Below are 27,322 nucleotides of genomic sequence, written 5' to 3'. Positions count from 1 at the left end.
GCATATATAATCAGACCCTCTAGTTGACAGCTGACAGAATCCAAGGCCAATTTTTTTCCCCACCAGCGAGCAGCGCCCAACGTCCTCTCTGGTGAAGGGAGACCCAAAAATGACGCTCCAGTGAGAAAAGAGTGGCTGCCACAATATCCACCTGGGGTCAGGCGGTCCACAAGCAGGATGGCCTAAAGTTCCAGGAGTCACGGTACCGGGGTCTCGGGCCCAAGAGGTGCTTAGAATAATACACGGAACTCCTTGGAACATAGTGAGCAACTCACTCCCAAGTATGGTATAAATTCAAAGAACAGATGGCCGCAGTTTGAAAACAGGGATCCAATCAGAACCACTGAACTAGCTCTGGAAACATGGGAACAGCAGGAAGTCTCCTGCTTCCAGTTTCTAAGCTTCAATGATAATTGCACATTAGGCTTGCACCGCCAGGGCCCCAGCCAAAGTCACCTTTGTCACTCGTGTTATGTAGCACGAGCGTCCGTAACGAGTACCCAACGGTATGGGGCTGCATTGGTAAATTTGCCAAGACTTGATTTTATTATCAATGCTGAGAAAAAATGACACCTTTTCAAGATAATTTTTTGTTTATCAATAGAAGGCTGACATATAACACATGTCACACGGAGTGAACTGGACAGCAATTTGAAAAGATGAAAGGAAATGATCGGGGTCTGTTTCTCACCAGTGCAATCACTCCGATCTTAGGACTGCTCTCTCCGAAGGCTGACTCACTGGCCCCAGAAACTACATGACTGGAGGTTGCCCTTTAGGGGTTGGGCGTGGCAAAGGGCCTGAACTTCCCCACCATGTTGTTACCAACAAACCTGTAACTGTGGAGATTGCGCTGAGCCATCTCCAACCAGCAGCAGAGCTAAGGAGGGCCAGGGTTTGAGAGGGAGACCTGGGATGCCCTCCATTAATCAGGGAGATGGGGTGCCAGAAAGGTTCTTTGACATAGGTTTTAGAGGGAGGCTTCTTCAGTAAAGGGCTACTGTGGTGGTGAAGAGGGAAGATTGCTGCATAGAGAAGCAGCGTGGCTTAGTGGAAAGAGCACGGGCTTGGGAGTCAGAGGTTGTGGGTTCTAATCCCGGCTCCGTCCCTTGTCGGTGCTCTGCATGTAATAAGGACTCATTAAGTACTATTAAGTCCTTTCAGGATACAAATGAATTCGATTTCACAACTTCAGACTACTGGTTTGAGGTAGGAAGTGGTTGGCCATTTGCATAACGTGAGGGCTAGCAGTGCCTCTTCTGTTTTTCCCCTATGCAGTACCTCGGGCTGTTTCAGTGATGACTAATCACAGGGTTATCAATTCTTGGGAGGAGAAGTAGTGTAGCCTAGTAGATAGAGCACAGGGCCTGGGAAACAGCATGGCGTAGTGGATAGGGCACAAGCCTGGGAGTCAGAAGGTCACGAGTTCTAATTCCGGCTCCACCACTTGTCTGCCGTGTGACCTTGGGCAAGTCATTTTACTTCTCTGAGCCTCAGTTATCTCATTAGTAAAAGGGGGATTGAAACTGTGAGCCCCAAGTAGGACAGGGACTGTGTCCAACCTGATTTGCTTGTATCTATCCCAGTGCTTAGTGCAGTGACTGGCACATAGTAAGCATTTAATAATTACATAATACTAATTATGGTATTTGTTAAATTCATTCCTTCATTCAATAGTATTTATTGAGCGCTTACTATGTGCAGAGCACTGTACTAAGCGCTTGGAATGTACAAATCGGTAACAGATAGAGGCAGTCCCTGCCCTCTGACGGGCTTACAGTCTAATCGGGGGAGACAGGCAGACAAGAACAATAGCAATAAATAGGATCGAGGGGATGAACATCTCATTAAAACAATAGCAAATAAATAGAAACAAGGTGATGTACATCTCATTAACAAAATAAATAGGGTAATGAAAATATATACAGTTGAGCGGACGAGTACAGTGCTGAGGGGATGGGAAAGGAGAGGGGGAGGAGCAGAGGGAAAGGGGGGGAAAGAGGGCTTAGCTGAGGAGAGGTGAAGGGGGTGGGGGAGAGGGAGCAGAGGGAAAAGGGGAGCTCAGTGTGGGAAGGCCTCTTGGAGGAGGTGAGCTTTAAGTAGGGTTTTGAAGAGGTGAAGAGAATTAGTTAAATGCTTACTATGTGCCAGTCACATAGTAAGCATTTAACAAATACCATAATTATTATTACTACTATTATTATTATTATGTGGGTTCTAATCCCGGCTCTGCCACTTGCCTGCTGTGTGACCTTGAACAAGTCATTTAACTTCTCTGTGCCTCAGTTACCTCATCTATAAAATGGGAATTCAATACCTGTTCTCCCTCCTACTTAGACTGTGAGCCCCATGAGGGACATGGACTGTGTACAACCTGATTATCTTGTGTCTTGTGTCTTTAGTACAAAGCTTGCCACACAGTAAGCACTTAACAAATACCATAATTCTTATCATTATTATTATTATTATCTAAACCCCAGAAAAGGTTAGCAGCTGTTAATTCAGGATGGAGGGGAAGAGGACAGCTATGTACCAGCTTGTCAGCTGGGCTCAGGTGATGACTCAGTATCTGAGGAATTGGCCACCTAGGAGATTAGCCCATAAGTGAGAGACTGCATTTAGAAAAACAGCTTTGCAGGTCTCAACTTCCCCCTACAGGATGAGAAATACAATCCTCTACTTCCCTGGTGCTTTCCACTGGATCTGATCTTGCCTCTCAATTCTTCATTCTCCCTCAACCAGGGAAGCCTGGAAACCCTGTGTTAACACTGACTAGGTGCGAGATACTGTAGGTATCATTTACTTCCCTGCTTCAGAGCACAATCCTCTCCCAACTCTGAAGCCATGATTCCACAGTGATTTGCTTTTGGGAGACAGACACTCCAAAGCTTAGCGATTTGTACAGGTACTAGGTTAATTGGCTGCCTCAAATATGTATTTCAGAAGCTTCTTAAAGATACCAGATTCAAGATTTGAAGGGGCTGCAAGGAGGCCACCATCTTGGCAACTCAATCTTCCCCAGTCTTTGGGATATTTTGTGCCAAATTTTGTGCCAAATTGTACCAAATTTTGTGCCAAATTCCTCCCTGGCACAGTTGCAGATCTGAACTGTAGCTCACAGTTACAGCCGTTGCTTGGCCTGGCTCTTCCTTTAAATAGACCTTGCATAGACTGGTAGCCTCAACAGAACAAATCTCAAAACCCTTACTCATACCATCCCTGGGTTGCCACTCGAGAAATGGTCTAAGAATCTTGGCCCTTTGGTGACCTTCCTCAGGAAAAAAGGTCCTGTCCTGTTATAGAGAACTGTTCTTAGGCTTCAGTCAGCTCAAATCATGAATCAAGAGGTGACTGTTAGTCAAGACTAAGCCACGTGCACAGCACTATGGGAAAAGATAAAGGAGGACAAGACCCAATCCCTGCCCTCCAGGACCTTACAGTCTAAACTCCTGGGGGAAAAAAGGACATAAACTTACAAATATAAATGTCTCATAATAAGCCCAGAACACAAAATGCTTTTTTCCAGCTTGAAGTGCTGCAAGGTAGGGGACAGAGAAAAACGGAAGCCTGATGAATAGGCGATTGGTAAGTTCACAATTTAAAAGCCCCTTTCCTAGTTGAGAAGACTTATGCTATGTTAGTTGTGACATCTTCACAAAGAAATGCCTAAAAGGAGCACCCTGACATTTTCTGATATTTGAAGAATGTGTTTGATGACCAATAGCTAAGTTTCACACAAAGGTCAAAATCGCGTAACCTGCATTCACTGATTGCGTGTGAACTTTTAAAGGAAGTCAATCATAGAAACTTTTCACAGAGGAACATCCTTCTGAATGCTTTTAAGCAGGAGGGATTTACCTTATTAGCTCAATAGAGACCAATACTTAAATTCAGCTAGGAAAATGAGCACAGGTCCAAATGCCCAGGATATGAAGGAATACATGTGGCCTAATGAGAACAAAGCAGTTAGCCTTATGAGATATTTACTATCAATCTACAGTATTTATAAAGTGCTTCCTGTACAGAGCACCGTACTAACCGTTTGCTCGTTCTCTCCTTGTGGGGAGTTTTGATCTCAAGAGAAATTCTTGCAGGCAAATGCTTGTGATCTTCTGCCCTAGGGATCAGGAGAACAATAGGAAGGAGTAGAGCCAGAGAGGGACAGGTCTGTCTGAGTGAAACAAATGCACAGTTTGCAGGTCTAAGCTTCATTTTCCAGACTATTGCAAAATTGTGACCATCACCAAAATCCTTCAAGGGAAGGACTCCCCTGTTCTCTCCCTTCCAGCGAAGGGGTTTTGACATGGGCTGGGGAGGGAGAACTCTGAGCCACCTAAAGGACGTACCCGTTCCCATCTCAAACACACTCTTCTGATTCCACAGCAGTCAGAGAGTGGATCCCATTTGCATTCTGCCAATTCTGTAGTCACAGGGAGGCTAGTTGCAGTTGGTAGCCAACCAGAATATTGTGGCTTCTACTATCCTGCTTGACCCTAAAACTTTTTTTTTTTAATCACAGAATGCTATTGAGGGTAGAATCTTATTCAAGTACAACTATGTTTTAACTGACTTTAAGCTGTGGACCTTTCCATAATGCTGCCGAAAATGGGTGAATCTTGTACATGGCTTACAAAGCAGTTACCAGGAAAAGCTATTCTGGGTAAAAAACAAAATTCGTGGAATCTCATTACAGAGAAAATTTTACTGAGCTCAAGTGAATTTAGTCATAGTTTTAGGTTGTCACGATTGGGATCTACTCCCCTTATGGATGCACCCAAAGAAGCAATTTATAAGTAAGAAAATATGTATCCTTTAAATTGGAATAAAATTAAACAAATGTATATTATATATATACACAAATACATTTATTTGTACAATACATGAATCTGCTTTATCTGAAGTCCCAGCAAAAGGATGTTAGCCTATTTAACTTAAGAAACCTTATTTTATACTGAGCACCTAGCTTTTTATCTTCCACCCAAAATCAAGATGAATTTTTACCGGAGCTGTACATTTTTAAATAATTTCTCTCCATTCTGTCAGCCATATTAGTGTATATGAATTAGCAGACATGCAGGGTTTCTCTCTATTTTAAACAAGTTACTGTAATAAAAACATAACCTGAAAATCAGGCATAATTTGGAGGGAGGAAAAGGAGTTGCTTGAAACAGCGGCATCACACTGATATTAAAAATAGTTGACATAACTCCATGAGGATCGCCAAATTTAACTTTTGTACATTTTTATTATGCCCAGAGTATCAAAGATAATAGGATTTATTCACAGAATGGCAGCCATTGAATTCAGTTTTCTGGTACAATTTTCTCTTCATATCAACTCATAAAAAATGTGATGGGTGAACCATTAAGAATGCTTAAAGCAGTGCTGATGTATGCCCACACAGAAAGAACAGAAAGATTGCAAAATGTTTATGCCTTTTACATTTTTTACAGTATTAATAAGGAAACACTGTGATTACCAATCAAAAAAGACTCCGGAGTGCTGCTTGTAAAGTGCACCATTATAAAGATTTATATACATATCTGGGGAGTAATATAGAGCATTGATATTTTAAGGAGCTCAGTTCAAAATCTCTTTATTCAATGAAAGCCTCCTTTGGCAGAAGTATGTGCATCATTGTTTGTTTATGATCTATCCTATAGAAAAAATAGACTTTCTCCTGAAAATATTCCCCAAATATTTAAGCATTGATTCTGAGAGAGTTATGGTCCTTTGCAACAAAATTGTCCATAACAAATGAATGTAAGTGGATCCGTGATCATCAGTTCAGCACATGTAGTGGTTAACTCTAAACCATCCCGCTTTCTGTGTGAGAAGTGCAGTTTGGGTTATTCCCATCCAGCTGCTCATCAGCAACACTGGGGCCAAATTCATCATTCAGCATCCAAAGACCAATTTTGTTCAGCCACTTCTGTTCAGGAGTCCCTCTTACAAACCAGAATGTTGAAACTGTTAATTGATGTTAAATAATTTTTCTAATCTTGAGAGGTGAAGCAATAGTGGAATGGTGAGTTCAGGATGCAAACTGCAGGCCTCAAAGCATTTGGAAGAGCATGCCAGAAAAGGCAGGCAAGTTGGAGCATTAGGGAGCATGAAAAACTAACTCTGTTCTTGTTGGGGAATTCTTTTTTTCATTTTGACAAGGCACTTCATATTCAATTCCGCATGACACATCAGGATTCATCAAAACCCTCGGAAATATCATTTATATGAAACTGCCAGAGGGGGATTCCAACTGACTGGAGGACTAAATTAAAAAGTAGCCATAATGGCACAGAGTAAATTCAGTATGTCAAGTGAAGTTCCACTGCAGCTGGTTCCGGGGCCAGAGCTAGCTAGTATTTTCACAAAAGACATGGATGTAGAATAGAGATTGGGTTTGATAAATTTGCCAATGCCTCCAAGTTGATGAAGTGACTAGCATCTTGAGCAGTCATAAATCATTAAGCTGGTTAAAAGGAGTGGTCAGTTCTAAATAGGCTGAGGTTTAATGGGGATAGATGCCACTGGGTTCCCATGGACAGTATAAACAAATTCGACGAATACAGGACAAGGAAGGTCTGTTAAACAAATATGGCAGAATTACACCTACTTGGATGAGGAATCAGCAAGAGTAGTGTGTTAATGTGTTGTTGTGTCTTTAAGTATAATCCTGGAATTCCAGAACGCCTAAATTTAGAGGTTGGTGTGAGAATAGAATTGAAGAGTGATAAATTCACCTGAGCGAAAAGGATCTCTCCATACTTGAAGACAACATAGGAGGCTGTGTTAATACCTCATCCGTTACCTCAGCCACACACACACGGGTCGGACCTCACTGTCCGTAGCAACACCTTCTAATGTGGGGGAGAGCCATATATAATAATTTCCGCTTTGTATTTTAGCAGCAGTCAGGTGTTTGCTCAGGGAAGTGAAATCTGGCCTTGGTCCCACCAGTTTGTGAAGAACACTGAACAAGTCTAATGATAAAGGACAAACATGATAACACCGGCCCTGTGCTAAGGGTGGGGTGTGGGTGGCAATAACCATAAACTGAATGAATGCTTCTGGAGGAAGCAGATAGAGAAGGAGTGTGGCCTACTGGCTAGAACGTGGGCCTGCTCCTCAGAAGGACTTGGCCTCTAATCCCTCCTCTGCCACTTGTCTGCTGGGTGACCTGGGGCAAGTTACTTAGCTTCACTTTGCCTCAGTTATCTCATCTGTAAAATGGGGATTAAGACTGTGAGCCCATGTAGGACGGGGAATGATTTGCTTGTATCTACTCCAGCACTTAGTACAGTGCCTGGCACACTGTAAGCACTTAACAAAAGCCACAGTTATTATTATTATTGTTACTAATGAGCTTAAGTCACTGTAAAATGTAGTATTTACATCAAGTTTACATAGAATGTGTTGATTTAAAACAATTCACAGGTCTTTCACACCAAATAACATAATAGGGTAGGCTTTCTGGTATATCTGAATCCTCCTTATTGAGTGATAATACAGTGAAAAATTGGAATTTTTTTTCTTAGTTTGGTAGGGCTTCAGGTTTTAATTAAAAATTCAAGCACAAAGTCCTACTGAGGACCAAAAGAATCTTCACTGAAGTCAATTTTGTATTAAACTCCTCAAACAAAACTGTGACAAACTAGAAAACATGAATAATGGTTTTTTTTTCCTTATTGGGAAACTTCTTTGACCCACCTAGCCCTGCCTTCTAATGTGGGATATTCTCAGGAATACCCAGACATGGCCCTACAAATAATGATTAGGGCATTTATTAAGCACTATGTGCTAAACAGTAGGATAGATAAAGATAATCAGATCAGGCACAGGCTCTAGCCCACACAAAAGCATTGTGTTCATTCAAGTGTGAAGGGTCCTTTGGGAATTTCAAAGAAGAAATTAAATCAAGCTTCTGCTGACCTTGGAAGAGTTTACAATCTAATTTCACCCCCACATTAGGGGCTGAGGGGCTGTGGGGCTGAGGAGACACACAGGTTAATATCTAAATAAACAAAAATGGCAATTGAGGATACATAAAAATCATCTTTTCAGAGTTGACCAAGGGAAACAAGGAACTTGGCTGGAGTGTTCAGAGTCAGGTCTTGTCTTACACTGTCCAGCTGTCTCCGACCCATAGTGACTCCATGATACACCTCTCCTAGAACACAATCATTCTGGTAGTGTAAGCATAGAGTTTTCTTGGTTAAAATATGGAAGTGGTTTACTTCTTCCTCACAGTAAACATGAGTCTCCTCTCTTGATTCTCTCCCATGCCACCTGCTGCTCAGCACAAATGAGCTTTTGCTTGTAGCAGATTGCCTTCCACTTGCTAGCCACTGCCCAAGCTAAGAATGGAATGAGTATGTCTCAGCTTGACTCTCCCTCCCAAAGGCAAGACTGGTAGAGTACTGGAAACTCTCCAGGTGCGATCCTGAGAGGGGTCAGAGTCATGTAGGCTTAATAAAAGAAATAGGACTGGTTCTTCTATATAGGGAAACTACACAACTATGAAGAGTCACTATTTGGCTAATGGTGCAACTTTTGTCTTTTCTACCGGCATTTCTCACTGGGTGATTCAGCTTATGTTTCATTTCGTTCAGTGTGATGTCAAAGGTATAGTTGAGTGCTTCTTGTCAAAGGCACCAAAAAGTAATAAGCAGAGCCTGGTTAGAAGGCCTCAAAAAAGAGATGGTTCTTTAATGACTGCCAAACTTGACCAAGTTGAATTGTCATTACAGTTTCTGGAAATCATCAGTTTTTTTCTTAGGAGCATAAGACTGGGATCCTTAACTTTAGGATGGGTTTTTTTTTTCTTCCCCACAGCCCTCATTCACGATTCTACTGGTGTTTCATCAGATAACTTCACTTGCACCTCTCATTCCAGAAGGATGAGTAATAGTATGGAAGTGGAGACAATAACTTATCCCACTCTTCTTCAGTATTTGAAAGTTCCCCGCACTAGGTTTTGCCATAACCTAGTGTCCCTTAATGAAAAGAACAAACAGAATTGACAGATGCCTGAATCATAACTTTCGCCTGCTGGCTTTAACTCTCAGACCATAGTTATAAAATTAAACTGCAGGCCCTTCCAAGACTTGAAATTAAAGAATATTTCAACATTTGGCTTTCTTGCCTTTGTTAGTAGCTCATTTAACTGTCCAGTCTGACCATTAATGGCAAAATGGGTAATCCACACACAGCAGAAGCCACAGCAGGAAATGTATGCTGGAGACCACCATCTGGCCCATTTCCTTTTAGTGGCTCAAGTGAAAAAATGGCCGACCATAAAAATTCACTGCTCTGTACTGGAATATTCCTCAAGCAGGCAGGCTAACCTGCACCTGCCCACACTCACCCACCATACCCACCACAGTCATGAATACGTTTTTCATCTACTACCCAGATGACCTATTTCCTCACAAGCAACTGATTCCTACTTGTTTTCTTCCCTGAAACCATTTCACTGATTTTCTAAACCTCAGAAAGATAACATCACTCTCAAGGTTGAAGTGAATCAAATGCATTTCCCAAGTTATTCTCTGAATTTCTCTTTTAGCTTTTGGGTGTATCTCTGCACATTTAAGAGGTTTTGGAACCTTTGTCCTTGTACCCTATTAGGATTGAATCCCTGACTCTGAGGTGTGCTCCTGAAGCCATATACAAGAGGCTAACAAGCTGCCTAGTCCAACCATAACCCCACAGTACTGTCTTCAGTCACTGTGCACCATGCAGGGTTTTCATTGTCTACACCACTCCTGCAGTGATTCCAGAAGTTGCGCATAAACCTATCTTCCACCTGCATAATTTAATAATTATTATATCAATATTTAATTATCCTCCACCTGCATAATTTAAATCAATTTTTTTCCTCATTTTTGTTCATTTGGAGCTTGGGGTGTATAAAGCAGGTGTACTGATGGTGATTGTTGTCTTTTCTGGAAGATTCCCTCTGTAGCCCTAACAAGAATAGTCTGCCTTGCAGAAGAGGCTAGTTAAGCTCCGTGTTTGTATAATTGGTGGAGGTTACCCTAGCCTAGCCGGTATTCTTTCTGTGATTAAGTTGGATGGGGTCTTGTGCTCACCCACAGCAATTGGGGAAAGTACTGATTAATGGGCACTTTGAATTTTCCAGCTGTTCAGTATTTTGATTCTTGTGGTTCTCTACTCCTGCTAGGAGACACTCCTATGAGAAGTCCCTCCCATAGTTAAAAAATTCGGCCTTTTCTCTCCCTCAGTGCAACTGAACACTCCCAGTGTTTGAGCGGTTCACATTCAAGAGCAACCACAAGTGAATTTCGAGTCACTTGTCTTTTGGCAGTGTTCCTTGACCTCAGCCTGTTTGAAATTCATGAAGAGCTGAGGAGCCGAAAGTGGGAAAAGGGGGGTTGGGGGGTGGAGGCGGAGCGTCTTCCCTTCTTCTAAAAACACTGTACTTTCTCCCTCCTTCCTGCAGGTTTGAGACTCCCAAGATCACTGGTACGGACTATTGGGCTTAGGAATGTACGGTCCACAGCCAGACTCAAACATTTAGCATCGTGGGAGTTGGAAGGCTTCAAGCTCTCAGGTTTGAGCTAATACAATTAATACATCATCATCTGACCTCTCTGTTGGCTAACATCACATTCAATAAACAACCAGCAGTCATATGATTAGTGCCAAATGAAGCAATAATGGAGAAGCGCCAAGCAGGCAAAAAAAAAAAAAGAAAAAGAAAAGAAAGGAAGCCAGCTGAAAAGGATATGAAGTGGTTTCTAATCATCAGGTAAATTTGGTTCAATGGGCAGTGAAAATAGAGGAGATGAAAGCAATATCTTCCCCTAAATGTGCTAAAAATGGGTCAATCACTAAACCCTTTTTCTCCTTTCTCTCTACCCAACTCACAGTGCTAGTCTGTTTATCATTTCCATGTCCACCTTGAATTGCTAAAGTGTTTATGCATCCCCTAGGCCTACCTAAAACCCCCAGACAAACGTTTCCATCATTTTAGGAATCCCAAAATCTGATCCCACCCTTGAGCCGCCCTCCCAGTAATCTTACACCTTCAATCATAAAATGTCTATAGTGTCTCTCACCACATTTGTTTTCTGGGGACAACATTATTGATCAGCCATCTCAAATCAATCAATCAATGGCATTTAATACGTGTTAGAGACATTCAGCTCATGACCCAATGCCCTATTGACAGCTGTGTTTGTAACCATGCTAGTTAGGGCAGTAGGCTAGAACCAAGGGACTCTCAAACTCTAATCCTGAATCTGTCCCAAAGTCCTCATCCTTTCATGTGCTCCCCACCCCCCCGGAAAAATAAGGATATAGGATGGAGATAGTCCCTTCCTAGTCAGATGTGTAGTATTAAATTATGGAAACAAGAAGGTTAATGAGATAATGTTTGTCAAGAACTCTTTGGCTCATAGGCTAATGGCCTTCCTTGATTACAAAAAAGACTCATTACCAGCAGACCAGCAGAGTTCACACTTGTATAAGAAGCACAGGAGCAGGATGAACTAGCAACTGGGTGCAAAGGACGCTACACTCGAGTCATGGGAAATGTTTATCTCGGGAGAACATACTGAACTGTGGTTAGGGCAGGGGAAGGAACAAAAGGAAGGAGAGATAATAATCAGGGCTGACATATTAGGAAAGAGTGGCTGAAACATAAAGAAAGACCGAGAGACAAAAGTAGTGTCCAGAAGAAGGGAAACGAAGGGGGAGAAAGTAAAATCATCGCACCCAACATAGCAAAAATGTGAGTCAGGATTAGAAGCCCCCACCCACCCCCCCAAAGACAGCTCAAACAACCCAGCCTTCCCCGAACATCAACTGCTCCCACCAGGCACAGTAGAAAGGAAATCCACATCAACGTGTGGCAGTTTGTTCTACCCCAAGCCAGGCAACATACCCTGGGTACTGGATTCCTTACCAACCACACAAGTGTCAGTTGAAAGAAGGAGGAAGGACACCTGGGGGCTTCAACCTTAAAATTAGATTTCTGAACCCTTGCAGAAACCACCCATTCATGCATTATTAGCCGCCTTTCACGTACTTTTTTTTCACTGCTCTATAGCTCTGGGGACTCAAAACATCCACAGCATACAAACCAACTGTATGTGTCAACGAGATTGCTTTATGTGAGTGCTATAATTAACTGCTTGAAACAATAATAATAATAATCGCGGTATTAGGTAAGCACTTACTATGTGCCAAGCATTATTTTAAGCGCTGGCGTCGACACAAGATATTCAGATCTGATACAGCTCCTGTCCCCCCACCCCGGAGCACACCCTTCCCCATTTTCGAAGGAGGAAACTGAGGCGTGTATTTCACAGGATATTCGTTATATTCATTTTGGAGAGGGGAGATTGACCCACTAAGTGTCATCAGGAATCGAACCAGGCCCAGGTCACCCGAACCATGCATTATGTCTATGCCACGCAGTACAGCACTGTGACGGCAAACCTACTTGAGGTCTCACCTACCTAAAGTAAATTGACGCCGTGTCATCTGGATGGGATTTAGGAGCAAAAAAGAGTCCAAAAATAATTTCCCATCCCTGGGCGTTGCTCTCCCACTTGCCTTTCCCCCTTTTCCTCCCTTTCTTTCTTTGCCTCCCTTTTTCGATGTTAAAATCTAGGCTCGTTGCCAGACTTACACTCTCGCCCCCTGCTGGACACCCACTGAAATATCACCTCACTGCTGCTGTATTTTCCCAACACCCGTTTCCGGGAAAGTTTACAATAACAATAATAATGTTGGTATTTGTTAAGCGCTTACTAGATGCAGAGCACTGTTCTAAGCATTGGGGTAGCTACAGGGTAATCAGGTTGTCCCACGTGAGGCTCACAGTCTTAATCCCCATTTTACAGATGAGGGAACTGAGGCACAGAGAAGTGAAGTGACTTGCTCACAGTCACTCAGCTGACAGGTGGCAGATAGGGGATTCGAACCCATGACCTCTGACTCCCAAGCCCGGGCTCTTTCCACTGAGCCACGCTGCTAAGAGTGTCCAACTAGGATAGGTCAGTGTAGGCACGTCGAGCTAGAGTTTCTGCCCCTGAAGTAGCCCTTCAAAGACTGTTTTAGACATCACTTAGAGTGGCTGGAGTGGGCCCCGCTACCCTTTCGTCTTCGGACTAGAAGGCCCGAGTTGGAGGAAAGGCTTCTTTAGGAATTCATAAAGGGTCAAAAGAGGACCCGAAAAATCCTCTTCAAGAGTCTACTAAGCAACCGTCTCCCCTTGCCCCATCCTCCTCACCTCTTGGAGCATATTAGCCTCCACTGTAGCCTGGCAAAACCCTGTGAGCTCTGCGTGGGACAGAAGTGCGCTTCTATTGTCTTGTATCTACCCCATTGCTTAGTTGACTGCTTGGCAAAAAATACATGCTTAGCGGAGACCACGATTATAATTATAATATTGTTTCTGGCCACTCAGGTCCCAAAGGATCATGCTCGTTTTCAGAGGGTAAGGGGAGGAGTGTTTGCTAGGAAGTGGAAACAGTGTCTTTGGGTGAACCTTGGGCTACGCAGAGGGAATCGTTTCCTTCGGGGTATCCTGGGCAAATTGGTGGGTACTATTTAATTATCTCAACCACAATAAACCTTCACTCTGAGGTTTTCCAACTAGATTCGTCTTCTTTTCCTTCTTTCACGGTGCAGCCTAGGGGAAAGAGTGTGGGCCTGGGATTCATAGGACCTGGGTCTAATTCCGGCTCTGCCGTGTATTATTATTATTAATAATGATGATGATAATAATTGTGGCATTTGTTCGGCACTTACCAGCTGCCAGGCACTATACTAAGCTCTGTACTAAGCTGTGGGATGAATATGAGCAAATCGGATTGGACTCACTCTCTGTTCCAGATGGGTCTCACAATCTTAGTCACCGTTTTACAGATGAGGGAACTGAGGCACTGAGAAATAAAGTTACTTTTCCACATTCACACAGCAGACAAGAGGCAGAACCTCGATTAGAACCCAAGTCCTTCCAACTCTCAGGCTTGCACTCTATGCACTGGACTATGTGTGACCTTTGGCAAGTGACAACTTCTCTGTGCCTCAGTTTCCTCAATTGTAAACTGAGAATGAAATACCTGTTCTCCCTCCCTCTGAGACTGTGAATCCTGTGCAGTACAAGGACTGTGTCTGACATAACTGCCTTGCATCTACCTCCCAGCGCTTAGAACAGTGCTTAAAACAGTCAGCTTTTAACAAATGCTATTATTATTATTATCATTATTATTAGTAAAGGTGCTAGGACACTTCTTCATCATTCTTTTGTCATATTAATTGGACCAATAATTAATTGAAATAAAAAGAGTTTACTTGTTGAATTCGTACCAGTAAAACAAAGTGTAGAGTTGAGCAATTATCCAGCTTATTCAATTCATGCATGCATTCTTTCCCTGGTTCATTAAGTGCCAGATCACTTTCCTGAATAATAGGTTTTTTTTTGTTTTTATTTTTTTCCAGACAGATTATCTAAATATCAGTTCTCCACTTCACTTGGTCTAGATAATCAATCAATCAATCACACTTATTGAGCATTTATACTGTGCAGAGCACTGTACTAAGAACATGGGAGAGTTCAAAACAATAGAGTTGGTAGACACATTCCCTGCCCACAGTGAGCTCACAGTCTAGAGGGGGAGACAGACATTAATATCAATCAATAAATTACAGATACACACATTAGTGCTGAGGGCTGAGGGAACATATCAGAGTGACTCAGAAGGCAGTGGGAAAAGAGGAAATGAGGGGTTTAATCAGAGAAGGACTCTAATAAGGCTTTGAAGGTGGGGAGAGTAGTTGTCAGATATGAAGAGGGAGGACGTTCATTCATTCATTCATTCAATAGTATTTATTGAGCGCTTACTACATGCAGAGCATGGAATGGACAAATCGGCAACAGATAGAGACAGTCCCTGCCCTTTGACGGGCTTACAGTCTAATCGGGGGACACAGGCAGACAAGAACAATGGCAATAAATAGAGTCAAGGGGAAGAACATCTCATTAAAACAATGGCAAATAAATAGAATCAGGGTGTTGTACATCTCATTAAACAAAATAAATAGGGTGATGAAGATATATACAGTTGAGCGTTCCAAGCCAGAAGCAGGACGAGGGTGAGAGGTCAGCGGTGAGACTGATGACATCAAGGTACAGGAAATAGGTTGGCATTAGAGGACAGGGGAAGCAGCGTGGCTCAGTGGAAAGAGCCCGGACTTGGGAGTCAGAGGTCATGGGTTTGAATCCCCTCTCTGCCACTTGTCAGCTGTATGACTGTGGGCAAGTCACTTAACTTCTCTGTGCATCAGTGACCTCATCTGTAAAATGGGGATTAACTGTGAGCCTCACGTGGGACAACCTGATTATCCTGTATCTACCCTAGCACTTAGAACAGTGCTCTGCACATAGTAAGCGCTTAACAAATACCAACATTATTATTAGAGGAGTAAAGTGTTTGGGCAGGGTGGTAATAGGAGAGCAGCGAGGTGAGGAAGGAGAGGGCAAGGTGATTGAGTGCTTTAACGACGATGGTGAGGAGTTTCTGTTTGATGTGGAGGTGGATGGGCAACCACTGGATGTTCTTGAGGAGTAGGAAAACAAGGACTGAACATTTTTGTAAAAAAATGATCCTGGCTGCAGAGTGAAGGATGGACTGGAGAGGATAGATATATAACGTATCTATAACCCAAACTTGCCTTGTTGGGAGGTATAATAAATATCAAGCCACCACATAAAAATAATAACAAGGAGAATAATACTGGTATTGGTTAAGCACCTATTACATGCTGAGCAGTTATTAAACACTGAGGTAGAAAGATGATAATCAAGTCAGACCCAGTCCCACATGGGACTCACGATTTAAGGGAGAAGAAAGCCAGGTACTGAATCCACATTTTACTGAGGAGGAAACTGAGGCACAAAGAAGTGATTTGCCCAAGGCTCTGCAGAAGGCAAGTAGCAGAGACAGGATTTGACTCCAAGCTTCTAACTCCCAGGCCCAGGCTCCTTCCCCTAGGCCACTACTGCTTCCCATTCAGTATTAACAGGATCGATTAGATTAGGAAAGATGCATATTGAGAGCTGATTGAGGCAGAACTACTAACCCACTGACCTCAAATAACTTGCTTTCCCTGCAGTAAAATGAATTCTCAGAAGAATTTACTTGACATATGCTTACCTACTAGTTATTGGGCCAGCACTGTACTTCAAAGGAAAATTAAAATTAATAAGAGAATGTCAGAAATAGATGACAAAAGTAGAAACAGAACTGCTTTTGCAAGGTGTTATGGATGATACTCTTCAGGGTTATTAAAGAGAAGAATTTAAAAGTCTGATTTGGTTCAGGAAGTTTTGAGTGAAATATTTATTAAATTAAAAATAGATAGCTGTATAACCTGGGGCCAAATAATAATATAATAATAATATTGGTATTTGTTAAGCTCTTACTATGTGCAGAGCACTGTTCTAAGCACTGGGGGAGATACAGGGGAATCAGGTCATCCCACGTGAGGCTCGCAGTTAATCCCCATTTTACAGATGAGGTAACTGAGGCACAGAGAAGTTAAGTGACTTGCCCACAGTTACACAGCTGACAAGTGGCAGAGCCAGGAGTCGAACCCATGACCTCTGACTCCGAAGCCCAGGCTCTTTCCACTGAGCCATGCTGCATTCCCCTCCTCACCCCCTTCTCCCCACCCCTCATCTCCCGAGTTTGCTAAAAATCACTAGAAATCAACACAGCTGTCAATAGCTACAACAGCAAACCTTGCTAAAGTGACTCACTTGATTCAAAATATTTCACCCATCCTGAGGCAGCGGTCAAACAGCAAAACACATTGCAAAGACCAGCTCTTTCACTTTACCAACAAGATAGATTATTTACCATTTTAATGTAGTTGGGAAAATTTCTCCCCATCTTGTCTTTTTGGCCATCCTCTTACACCCAAGTAATATCTTAAAATTGTGTCTGATGCATAAGATAGACATATGCTAAATCTGCCTGCTGGGCTCAGGCTATGATGAATCTCTAAAAAAGGGAGAGCCCGCTTAGCTCTTCCCATGTAATAGTGCTTAGACCCTGGATCGTTAATAATCAATAGTACTTATTGAGTATAGTGTGCGAGCACCGTTGCAAGCCCTTGGAAAAGTACAATAGACACGACATGAACCCTGCCCTCAAGAGCTTACAACTAGTATAGACAATAGAGTTTTCTGTTTTTCAAAATGTATACGACTACTTTCTTTAATATGGAGCTTTGTTAATTTTACTACAAAACATTTAGGTTCCCAGATTTTTCCATGACGTACATTTAGAACATCTGCAAAGCAAGTGAGGGTGTAGTTGTGGCTCAAATAGCCTTTCTGTCCGTCACAAATAAAGTATTTTCTCCTCATTTTTGAGCACTCTGGGAAATCAGTAGGCAATGAAGGGAAGATGTATATTAATACATTTATACTCTGTAATTGCTACACACGCATGATCTGGACTGAAAACCAAGCCTTGTAGATTTCTAGCCACATCGACCTGTTTGTTATTTGGTTTGGAGAGCTTATTCGTTAATACTCTTAATTGTAGGTGGTTGTTTTAAGTCTTTCCCCTCCCAGTGTACAATTCCCAGTAGAAGTGGTTTCCATATTTTGTATGAAAGGTCCTTGAGCTCTGCTTTTCGGTATGTCTCCTTCAGTCAGTAAACAAGACAGAACAAAAGTGCCTTGAAATGCAAACAGTCCCTGAATTATTATACCTATTACTTTTTATTAGTAGTAAAAACAAAAAGAAGCAAGAACAGTTCTATTTATGAAGAGCAGTTAGGATATAAATAATAATAACATGGTAAAAGTATACAACTACTTAAACATACTAATTTAATTCTAATAAAAAGTAGGTTTAGGTCTTGTCCTCATGATGGCAAATGTGGTGCAGTTTTGTTTTCATCCAATATTTATACACAAAAACATTTTGGTTTAGGAAATAAACTAGTGATAAAAAATTACAGTCTCAGAATATCAGGCTCTGACTAGTCCCCTGCTGCCCTTTAGAGTATATTTCAGTAAAATACAGTACATCTTGCTGTTTTATTTCATTGTTTGTGGCCCATGCAAAATCCGATTGTCCAGCTGCCCGGAGTAAATGAACAACAAATCAGAGGAACCAGAGAAGCACTTTGACAGATTAAACTAGGTCAGATAATTTTCTTTTGCTGTTGAGAATATCACCTTACTGTGAAACTTTTTATGCTATTTTTTAAATAGGGAGTGGAGAACCTGGACCAAAGGCCACGACATTCTTTCTTAAGCAAGTACAGACCTGACAGGCATTACCAGTGCTCCAATTTTCAAGTTGTGATTTTTTTTTCTAAATTATTCAAATGAAATTTACTCATGGTCCTGGGGTCCCAAATAGCACTGTTTTAAAATTAGGGGTTAAATCCTCTGCTGCACTTTTTTCTCTAGGAACTCTGCCCCTGTTCCTGGGGAAATAGAATCCCTTTGTAAGATAACATAGTAGAAGATAAAATAAAAATAAAGTGATTCCTATTTGACCAAAGTGTCCTGTAAAGCTCAGTAGCAGAAAATGAAGGATGCAAATAAACATGTGATCAAACTTTGGAAGTCACTTCTAGGGGAAAAGTGCTTATTTTGATTTTTTTTGGTGGACCTTGATGATAAAAGACTTTGTTCACGTGAAGAAAAGAATGACCTTCATATTTACATCAAAAGCTGTATGTTCACTGGTTGGTCCAATAATCAATCAGTCAATCACTCAATCGGTGGTATTTATTGAGTTCTTACTGTGTGCAGAGCATTGTTATAACTTGAGAAAGTACAAATATAAAAGAGTTGGTGGACGAAATCCCTACCCACAAGGATCTTACAGTTTACACGGGGAGACAGACATTTTGTTCAAGTTAGCTGATTAGATCTGTAAATGTTTACAGCTCCATTATTGCAGCAGCAGATCATTTTCTTTGAATTTTCTCTCGCAAAGCAGAGTGGCCCAGTGGACAAAGCATGGGCCTGGGAGCCAGAGGACCTAGGTTCTAATCCTGGCTCCACCATTTGCCTGCTGTGTTACCTTGGGCAAATCATTTAACTTCTCTGCGCCTCAGTTTTCTCAAATGCCAAAAGGGGATTCAATACCTTTCTCCCTCCTATGTGACCAAGAGCCCCATGAGGGACAGGGACTGAATCTGGCCTGATTAACTTGATCTACCTCAGTTCTTCGAACAGTGCTTAGCAAATTGTAAGTGCTTAACAAATACCATAAAAAACAAACAAACAAAAGCCCCCAAAACCCTGAAAAACAAAGATCTCCAGCTAGGTCTGAAAAGAATGACATCCAAACATTCTCCTGAAGGAATGAATGGTTTGACTAGGATAAAATGATTTCACCATATGGGAAGAGCATACTCACTGGTCATTTATTCCACTGGACAAAGCCCTGTTGCTTTCCCAAAAGGAATCCTGAACCCAGGTGTTTCTTAATGGCACAAACATGCCAAATTCCTTTTCCACTTAAACAAAAAGGGATCTGGAGAAGGGTAAAAATTTGCCAGAGTATTTTGGGATTGGGTTGAAATGATGGCATTTTAGTTGGGTGATTGTATTCTCCCGAGCACCTCCTGACTGGCCAGGAATCCACCCCACTGGCAACTACTTTGGGGCATGCCATGGGCTCTTCCTGTTCCACTCAGTGCCTGCCAGACTACCTGGAATCTTATCATGAGGCTCCCCAAGGTGGGAAGGACTAGGTTTAGGAAAGCTGAAAATGCCATCCGTGCCATCAGATGCTCATACCACTGCCATCTCTTTAAACAGCCTTGGTGCAGCTCTACGAGGGGTCATTCTCCATTAAAAGGGATCACTCTCTGTTAAGTTTGATTGGTTTAGAGTCTGAGATTTGCCCCAGGCAGATTCTGGTCCCAGAAGTAACTTCACACTAGCAAAGTTCTTTAAAAAATATATCTTGTTCCTTGTAGTCCCGGCTCCATTTTCATGGGCAAGGAACTGTTTTACTGGCATTATTAGGCAGGAAACGTTTTCTCACTAATACTGTACTGTTTAGAAAATATATTAGAGCTAAAACAAGAGAGGAATCTGGACAATGAGCTCCCATGAGAGCCAATCGGTCAGCTTTTAATATAGAAACACTTCAAAATGGCAGAAGTCCCTGAATGACAAAAGTTACTTAAACTGTGAGCCCTGTGTGGCACAGGAACTGTGCCCAATCTGATTATCATCTATCTATACCAGCTCTTGGCACATAAATAAGCTCTTAACAAGTACCTTAAAAAAAAGGTTGATGAATATATTGAAGTACACCTAATTCCTAGATTCGTAGAAATGAGTTAATTCCTGACAAAAAACATCCGCTTGCTGCAATGAAGATAAGAATGTGGCTCAATCTAATATCAAATAATCAACCAATCGATTGATTTTTAGAGTATCTACTGTGTGGAGAACTCTGTACTAAGCACTTGGGTGTGTACAACTGGCAAACAGGCAAGATCCATGCCCTCAGGGAGCTAATGGTGAAAGGCTGAGAGTCAAAAGCCATTCACAAATAAAGGAGGAGAATGAAACGACTGCTGATTTTGGTAGCAGAAGTATGTAAGGATAAATAGATAAATGAATGGAAATCAATCTAAGTCAAGAACATGCATAAGTGCTAAGGTATATAAACCTAGTAAAGCAGGTTGACAATTTGACATTGGTAACTACATTTTCTGATCCTCTTTCTGATAGGTTTGTTATTAACATTACCACCACTTATGATAGCTAACAATTTAAAGACATTTAGAGCTGTCTGTGAATATCTGCCAAACACACACAGCCTTGAACTGATTTTTTGCCAATCTACTGGAAGTTATTTTACTTTGGATGACTCAGAATTTGTCAAATTCTTCTCCCGTTCTTCCCTGGTTTAAATGCATCAGAAGTTGTGCAAGCGGTTGCGAGAATAAAATATTTATTTGACATACAAGATTACGTTAAGACATTTGAGCTCAAGATATTTGACAGTGAGAAATACTATGCCTTGAGGAAACTCCTCCTTCTGTCCATTTGTGGACAGGAATAAATCCAGCAGCAGGAATTTTCTCAGTGCTGAGCTGTAGGTAAATGCTGAGCACTCCAGGATAAATCAGTGCTGATTTAAATACACACTCCAAATGGCACTGATTCTACGGTCCTCTGTTTAGATGTGTGGCTTGATTTTTTTTTTTCGCCTTGAATCAAAAATAAAGCATTTCTAGCTGACTGGAAAACAATGGTAAATGTTTGCATTGCTGAAATTCACTCTGGTGCCATAAGTGGATTTAAAGCAAACTGGGCTCAATAAACAAAAAATGAAAAGATGGCATTTAAATAAAAATATGTAAAAAGATACTGGGGAAAAAATGATTCAGAGAGGCAGCCTGCTTAGTTGTAAAATGAGTTTAAATTAGGCTTTAAAAAGGATTGCTAAATCTTGACACATATATGAGCAGCTTATTATCATGCAATTGTGCAGTAGTTGCTTGATCTTGTTACTGATGTGCCACATATGAATAAGTGATTAATTACCACAAAGGCTAAAACAGAGCAGAGTGAGAGTACTGTAGCTCACCCTGAAAGAGGGGCTTAAACACGTTTATTGCCCTTTAAGTGCATTTCATTAAGGCCAATTAAGGACTTTCATGTCTTATTAGAAAAATGAAGTAGATTTATGAGGTTTTCCTAGGTTGTAAATGCTGGGGCTAGCAGATCCAAAACTGTGCAGAAATGTGGTAGTTAAGAGCTAAGAAAATATATACAAATGCCCACGGAAAGCAAATATTTAATGGCAATAAAGAGCTAGTTCAACATGAAGGGGGATCTTTAAGGACAAGAAGAGTGAAATTGTTATTTCCTCCTACCTACATATGACAAATCTCAGAATTTATGCTTGGGTAAAGTCTTCTCTTTACAATTCAACAAGCAACTTTAAATGCCTGCACATCATTTAGTTCTTTGTCCACAAAATACCAATCAAAAAATTAAAATTCCATTCTTCTTTGCAAATACTGGTTTTGAAACTGAAAACATTAAAAAGTGCCTAGGTAATCCCAGTGTTTGCTGGGGTTAATTAAAAAAAAAGCCAACCAATACTCTCTTGGCCTTTGATAAAAACACCCCCTTAACTTTCAATTTGGAAATTTATGTGAGATTATCAGAGCGGCATTACATAAGATTTTGTTCTACATACTAGATTTTTTGGCTTAATTTTAAAGGAAAAAAAAATCAGGCATAAGGTGAGCGAACCAATTCTCTTGCACTTGGCGACCAAAGTTGCCCCTTGGCCTTTTCAACTACTAGTGCATCTCTCTCTTTCTCTCTCTCTTTTCAAGCATGAAAGTAGCTACACCTATTTAAATGCACAAGTTCACAAACATCCCCATTCCCTCTTCCCTCCCCTTTCTCAGCTCCTGTGCTATTCTTCCCTAAACACATACTTTTACGCTTTACATTATTTTCTTAGTGAACTGGAACAGCTCTGCCAATTTTAGGGGTAAGGTGATATGTCTTTATGAATATTTTTTAAACCCACCTTATCTTATAGACCCTTACCATGTCTTTATGGATATTTTTAAAACCCACCTTACCTTATAGACCCTTACCACAAGCCTAAACTGTTTATCGGTGCAGTCTAGAATACATAATTAAGAATCTCATGAAACTTGTTTGAAATATATTTACAGTGTGTGCCCAATTCCAACTTTCCAAGCTAGCATCTCGTCTCCTTTAAAAAATGGATATTGGTAAGTGATTGGACCATGTTTAGTTATTTATTACTCCCCCAACCCCCCAAAAAATGTACCTATAGACAGACACATACAGACACATACAATTTTTAGCACTCTGGTTGGATTTTTGGTGAAAATGTATTCATGGCCACACAGAAGTCTTTCAGGTTGAACTGCAACTCTTTCTTATGAGCTTCAGCAAATTTTTCTTCTGTCGATCTATGAAAGAGCTTGTATCAGAAAAAGTGAAGCTTCACCCAGAGCAAACGTTGTTTTGGAAAATGGATTAAGAAGGTAGAGATTTCTAAACTTTTAAAAGGCATGCATCCCTACAAAAAAAAAATTAATTTTTACAGCTTTATCGTAAATCTATTTATATGGGTTTGATTTTCAACAAATAATGACATGGGCTGAGACCTACTGCTGCAACTAGCCATGTATCTGCTTGGGCTCTGGAAAGGATTTTATTGAACCAAAATGTGATGAGCATCTGCCCTTGGTGATTTATTCCAAACAGCATAGATGTTGTAAAATGAACACATTGAGTCTCTTGCAATGAAAGGGAAACAAAATCCTCATTTAGTTAATATCCAATCAAACTTCAAGACACCTTATGGAACACAAGGATTTCACAAAATCACTCATTACATTACACCTTTCACCTAAACTCTGTAAAAAATATTTTAAAAATAAATAAATAAATAAATAAATAAAACAGGACTAGGAGAGTAAGATTAGTTCACTAATCAACAGATGCCACTTAATTTAAGTTTTTTATTTTCACATTCCAAAATGGAAACTCAGAAAAAACAAAGTGATTACCAGAAAAGACTCCATAAAGAAAGAAAAACTGCCTTCTTTGTGAATTTTAGAATCTCTTGGACCTTATGGATTCTAAGTTTTTAATGAAAATAAAATCTTTTTAGATACGGATTGCTGGTTTTTTGATCAAGAAAAGAAGACTCTTTGATAATGAGTGATTCTTGAAGTAAAAATTCCTAAGAAAGGCTAATTTTTTAAAAATCCCCAAGACATTTATGGGGCATCTTTTTTCATGGGTTGGGGATAAATGAATATCAAATGGATTTCATTTCTGCAGAAATAAACAGAGAGATTCAAAAATTGATATAGAATTATGAGAACTTTTTGGAAATTTTTCATCCCCCAGAGATCTCAAATAAATTTGGTTCAGTCCATATCTTCCCACACTTCAAAACCTCTCAATGGCTGCTTGCCCAATCACCTTCACATCAAACAGAAACACTTTACCATTGGCTTTAAGGCACTCAATCAACTTGCTCACTCCTACCTTACCTAACTGGTCTCCTATTGCAACCTAATCTGCACACTTTACCCCACCATTGCCACTGTACTTTGCTCTTATCTTTCTCACCACTGACTCCCTGCCCACCTAACAATAATAATACTAATAATGATAGTACTTGTTAAGTGCTTACTATGTGTCAAACACTGTTCTAAGCGCTGAGACACTTACAAGGTAATCAGGTTGTCCCACTGGGGGCTCACAGTCTTAATCCCCATTTTACAGATGAGGTAATTGAGGCATAGAGAAGTTAAGTGACTTGCCCAAAGTCACACAGCTGACAAGTGGCAGAGGTGGGATTAGAACCCATGACCTCTGGCTCCCAAGCCTGGGCTCTTTCCACTGAGCCATGCTGCTTCCTCAGGCTTGAGATTTCCTCCTCCTTTACATCTAACAGACCCCCACACCCCTACTTTCAAGCCTTTATAATAATAATAATAATACTTGTTAAGCGCTTATGATGTGCAAGGCACTGTAATAAATGCTGGAGTGAATACAGTGTAATCAGGTTGCACATGGGGCTCGCAGTCTAAGTAGGAGGGAGAACAGATTTTGAATCCCCATTTTGCAGATGAGGGAACTGAGGTTTGGAGAAGTTAAGTGACTTGCCCAAAGTCACACAGGAGGCAAGCGGCAGAGCAGAGATTAGAATACAGGACCTCTGACTCCCAGGCTGGTGCTCTTTCCACTGAAGAGTCCTTCCTTGATAAAGCCCTCATTTCCCTTCCTCCATCTCCCTTCTGCATCACCTATGCACTTGGATCTGTACCCTGAAAGTACTTGATATTCCCCCCCATCCCCTCCACCCCCGGCCCCACAGAACCTTTGTACATATCCTTTAAACTCTGTTATGTCCCCTATCTGTAATATATCTTCATGCCTGTCTCCCCCTCTAGACTGTAAGCTGCTTGAGGGCTTAACTCTAGTGTATTGTACTCTCCTAAGCACTTAGCCCAGTGCTCTGCTACAGTAAGTGCCCAATAAATAGTATTGATTGATTGGTTGTTCAAATATAATCAATACATGGTTTGACAAATTCACCCATCCTCGGTTAAGATTTAAATAAGCATATTTTCTAATAAAATGAACTGGGATGAACTAGGCCTTGTCTGGGCTGCAAAAGCACATTTCACAATGGTGAGAGTACAGAAATCAGTATATTTAACATCTAGGGCCAATCTGGTTAATTCAGGTGTTAAAAAGGAATTCGTTGGACCAAGAATATCTCATTTTGTTGTCTTCGGTGCCCAAATTCACCTGATGATTAATGCTTTTTCACCCTATTTTGTATAGACCTATAATTTATGAAAATATCCCAGACACAGCTTTAGACTATTAGGCTAAACCAACATTCACACTAGTGAGAAGCAAAACCTCAACAGGTTTTCCATTTTAGGTGGTATGGAAATCAATTTTAGAGGACGCAGTTCACTTGCAGCATTAAAATTCTCAAAATGTCCTAGAAAAAAAAAGGGATTAGGTGGCTGCTGTTTCACTTCTGCTCTATGTTCTAGTACTTCCTTCGTACTCCTCCTTCCCAATTTGCATCCATTAGATAATTAGCTGGTTGAACTGGCTAGTATGATCCTAGTAAGATTATCTACTACTTTAGGATAGCCCTTTCCCGTTGGAAAAAACTTAGCTTTGGTAAGTAACTGGCTCAAGGGAAATCAATGAAGACGGCCAATCCATCCCTACCTGCACCTACGGCACTCCCTGCAGGCTGGCTAGCAAGAAGAATGCAATTGAAGGAATGAGGTTGCCCAGGGATTCTGAGATCTTGGGCTCCTCCCCAGGTATGCCACCTACCATCCCAGAGCCCAGAACTTGCCTCTCCCTCGGAGCAGAGGAGAAATAGAGCGGGACTGTGATCTTTCCTTATTTGAGAGCACTGAAGTAAAACTGGAGTATGGTGCTCGGGGTACTTAGGGTAGGCCAAGGTGAAGGGGAAGGGGTGGGGGGGGCGGGGCTCCTCAGGCAGCAATTCCTCAAGGTGGAAATCTTAAATTTTAGGTCTAAAGCTACCATCTGCATGACATGGCTTAGCAGATAGAGCATGGGCTTGGAAGTCGAAAGGGTCTGAGTTCTAATCCCAGCTCTGACATCTGTCTGTTGTGTGTCCTTGGGCAAATGACTTAACTTCTCTGGGCCTCAGTTCCCTCATCTGTAAAATGGGGATTAAGAGTGCGAGCCCCATGTGGGACATAAACTGTGTCCAAACTGATTAGCTTGTATCTACTCTAGTACTTAGTAGAGTGTCTGGCAATATGATTTAAAAAATACACGTGCCTAGTGCAGAGCATGTGCATGTGCCTAATACAGTCATTGGCTGTACTGACTCTCATGACGACTAGGAGAACCTAGTGTGCTGGCCCTACCACAGAATTGTGGCTTTATGTTTACAAACCCAACTCACAGCTGTTCCCGTGAAACAAGCTGAATTGTGGAAAAAAATTGCAATGACCGATTCCCCTTTTCCTGGACTCAGAACAAAAGCTGGAACCACAATGGCAGAAGGCTTGAAGGCTTGGATGACATCTTTACCATTTTTTCCCCAACTGTCATGCAATTTTCTGTGGTAGATGTGATTTGTCTCCCCCAGCCTGGTACTGAACCCAGCTAGCAGCCCTGGTGCTGCTTTCCAGTCCAGCTCCCAGATCTTCTTGGACACTCAATCAATTAATCAATAAATGATATTGACTAAGCACTCACCATGTGCAGAGCCCTGTACTGAATTTGGAAAAATACAACAGAGTCGGTAGATACAATCCCTGCCTACAAGGAGCTTACAGAGTACAGGGCTGGCATGGGGAAGCAACGGGGCTGAGTGGAAAGGGCACGGGCCTGAGAGTCGGAGACCTGAGTTCTAATTCCGGCTCTGCCACTTGACTGCTGTTACCTTGGGCAAATCACTTAATTTTTCTGTGCTTCAGTTTCCTCAACTATAAAAAAGGGATTCTATACCTGTTCTCCCTCTTGCTTTAGACTGTGAGCCCCATGTGTGACAGGGACTGTGTCCGACCTGATTATCTTGCATCAACCCTAACACTCAGAACAGTGCTTGACATACAGTAAGTGTTTGATAAATATGATTTTTTTAAAAAAGAACCAACGTTAGAGGTGCTGTCACTGCCTGGTGGTGAGGCTGCTTCTATCTCTGCTCTCCCCATGACTCTCTTTAAAAAAAACATTGTACTACGTGCTGGGGTAGATACAAGCTAA

The 27,322-nt window shown here is 41.4% G+C and overlaps 1 long non-coding RNA gene and 1 other non-coding gene across 2 annotated transcripts in view; both read right to left on the bottom strand.

Annotated features, from left to right (window-relative positions):
* Positions 1 to 27,322, bottom strand: part of LOC103170253 — a 95,051-nt gene that overhangs the window by 35,273 nt on the left and 32,456 nt on the right. The gene's annotated exons all lie outside the window — the stretch shown is intronic.
* Positions 8,313 to 8,450, bottom strand: LOC114814017. The gene has a single exon (XR_003761760.1). It is a non-coding gene; the product is annotated as a small nucleolar RNA SNORA7 (small nucleolar RNA).

This window comes from Ornithorhynchus anatinus, chromosome 8 (assembly GCF_004115215.2).
Source record: "Ornithorhynchus anatinus isolate Pmale09 chromosome 8, mOrnAna1.pri.v4, whole genome shotgun sequence".
In the NCBI taxonomy this organism is placed as follows: domain Eukaryota; kingdom Metazoa; phylum Chordata; class Mammalia; order Monotremata; family Ornithorhynchidae; genus Ornithorhynchus; species Ornithorhynchus anatinus.
This window is presented reverse-complemented; position numbering and strand designations above follow the sequence as displayed.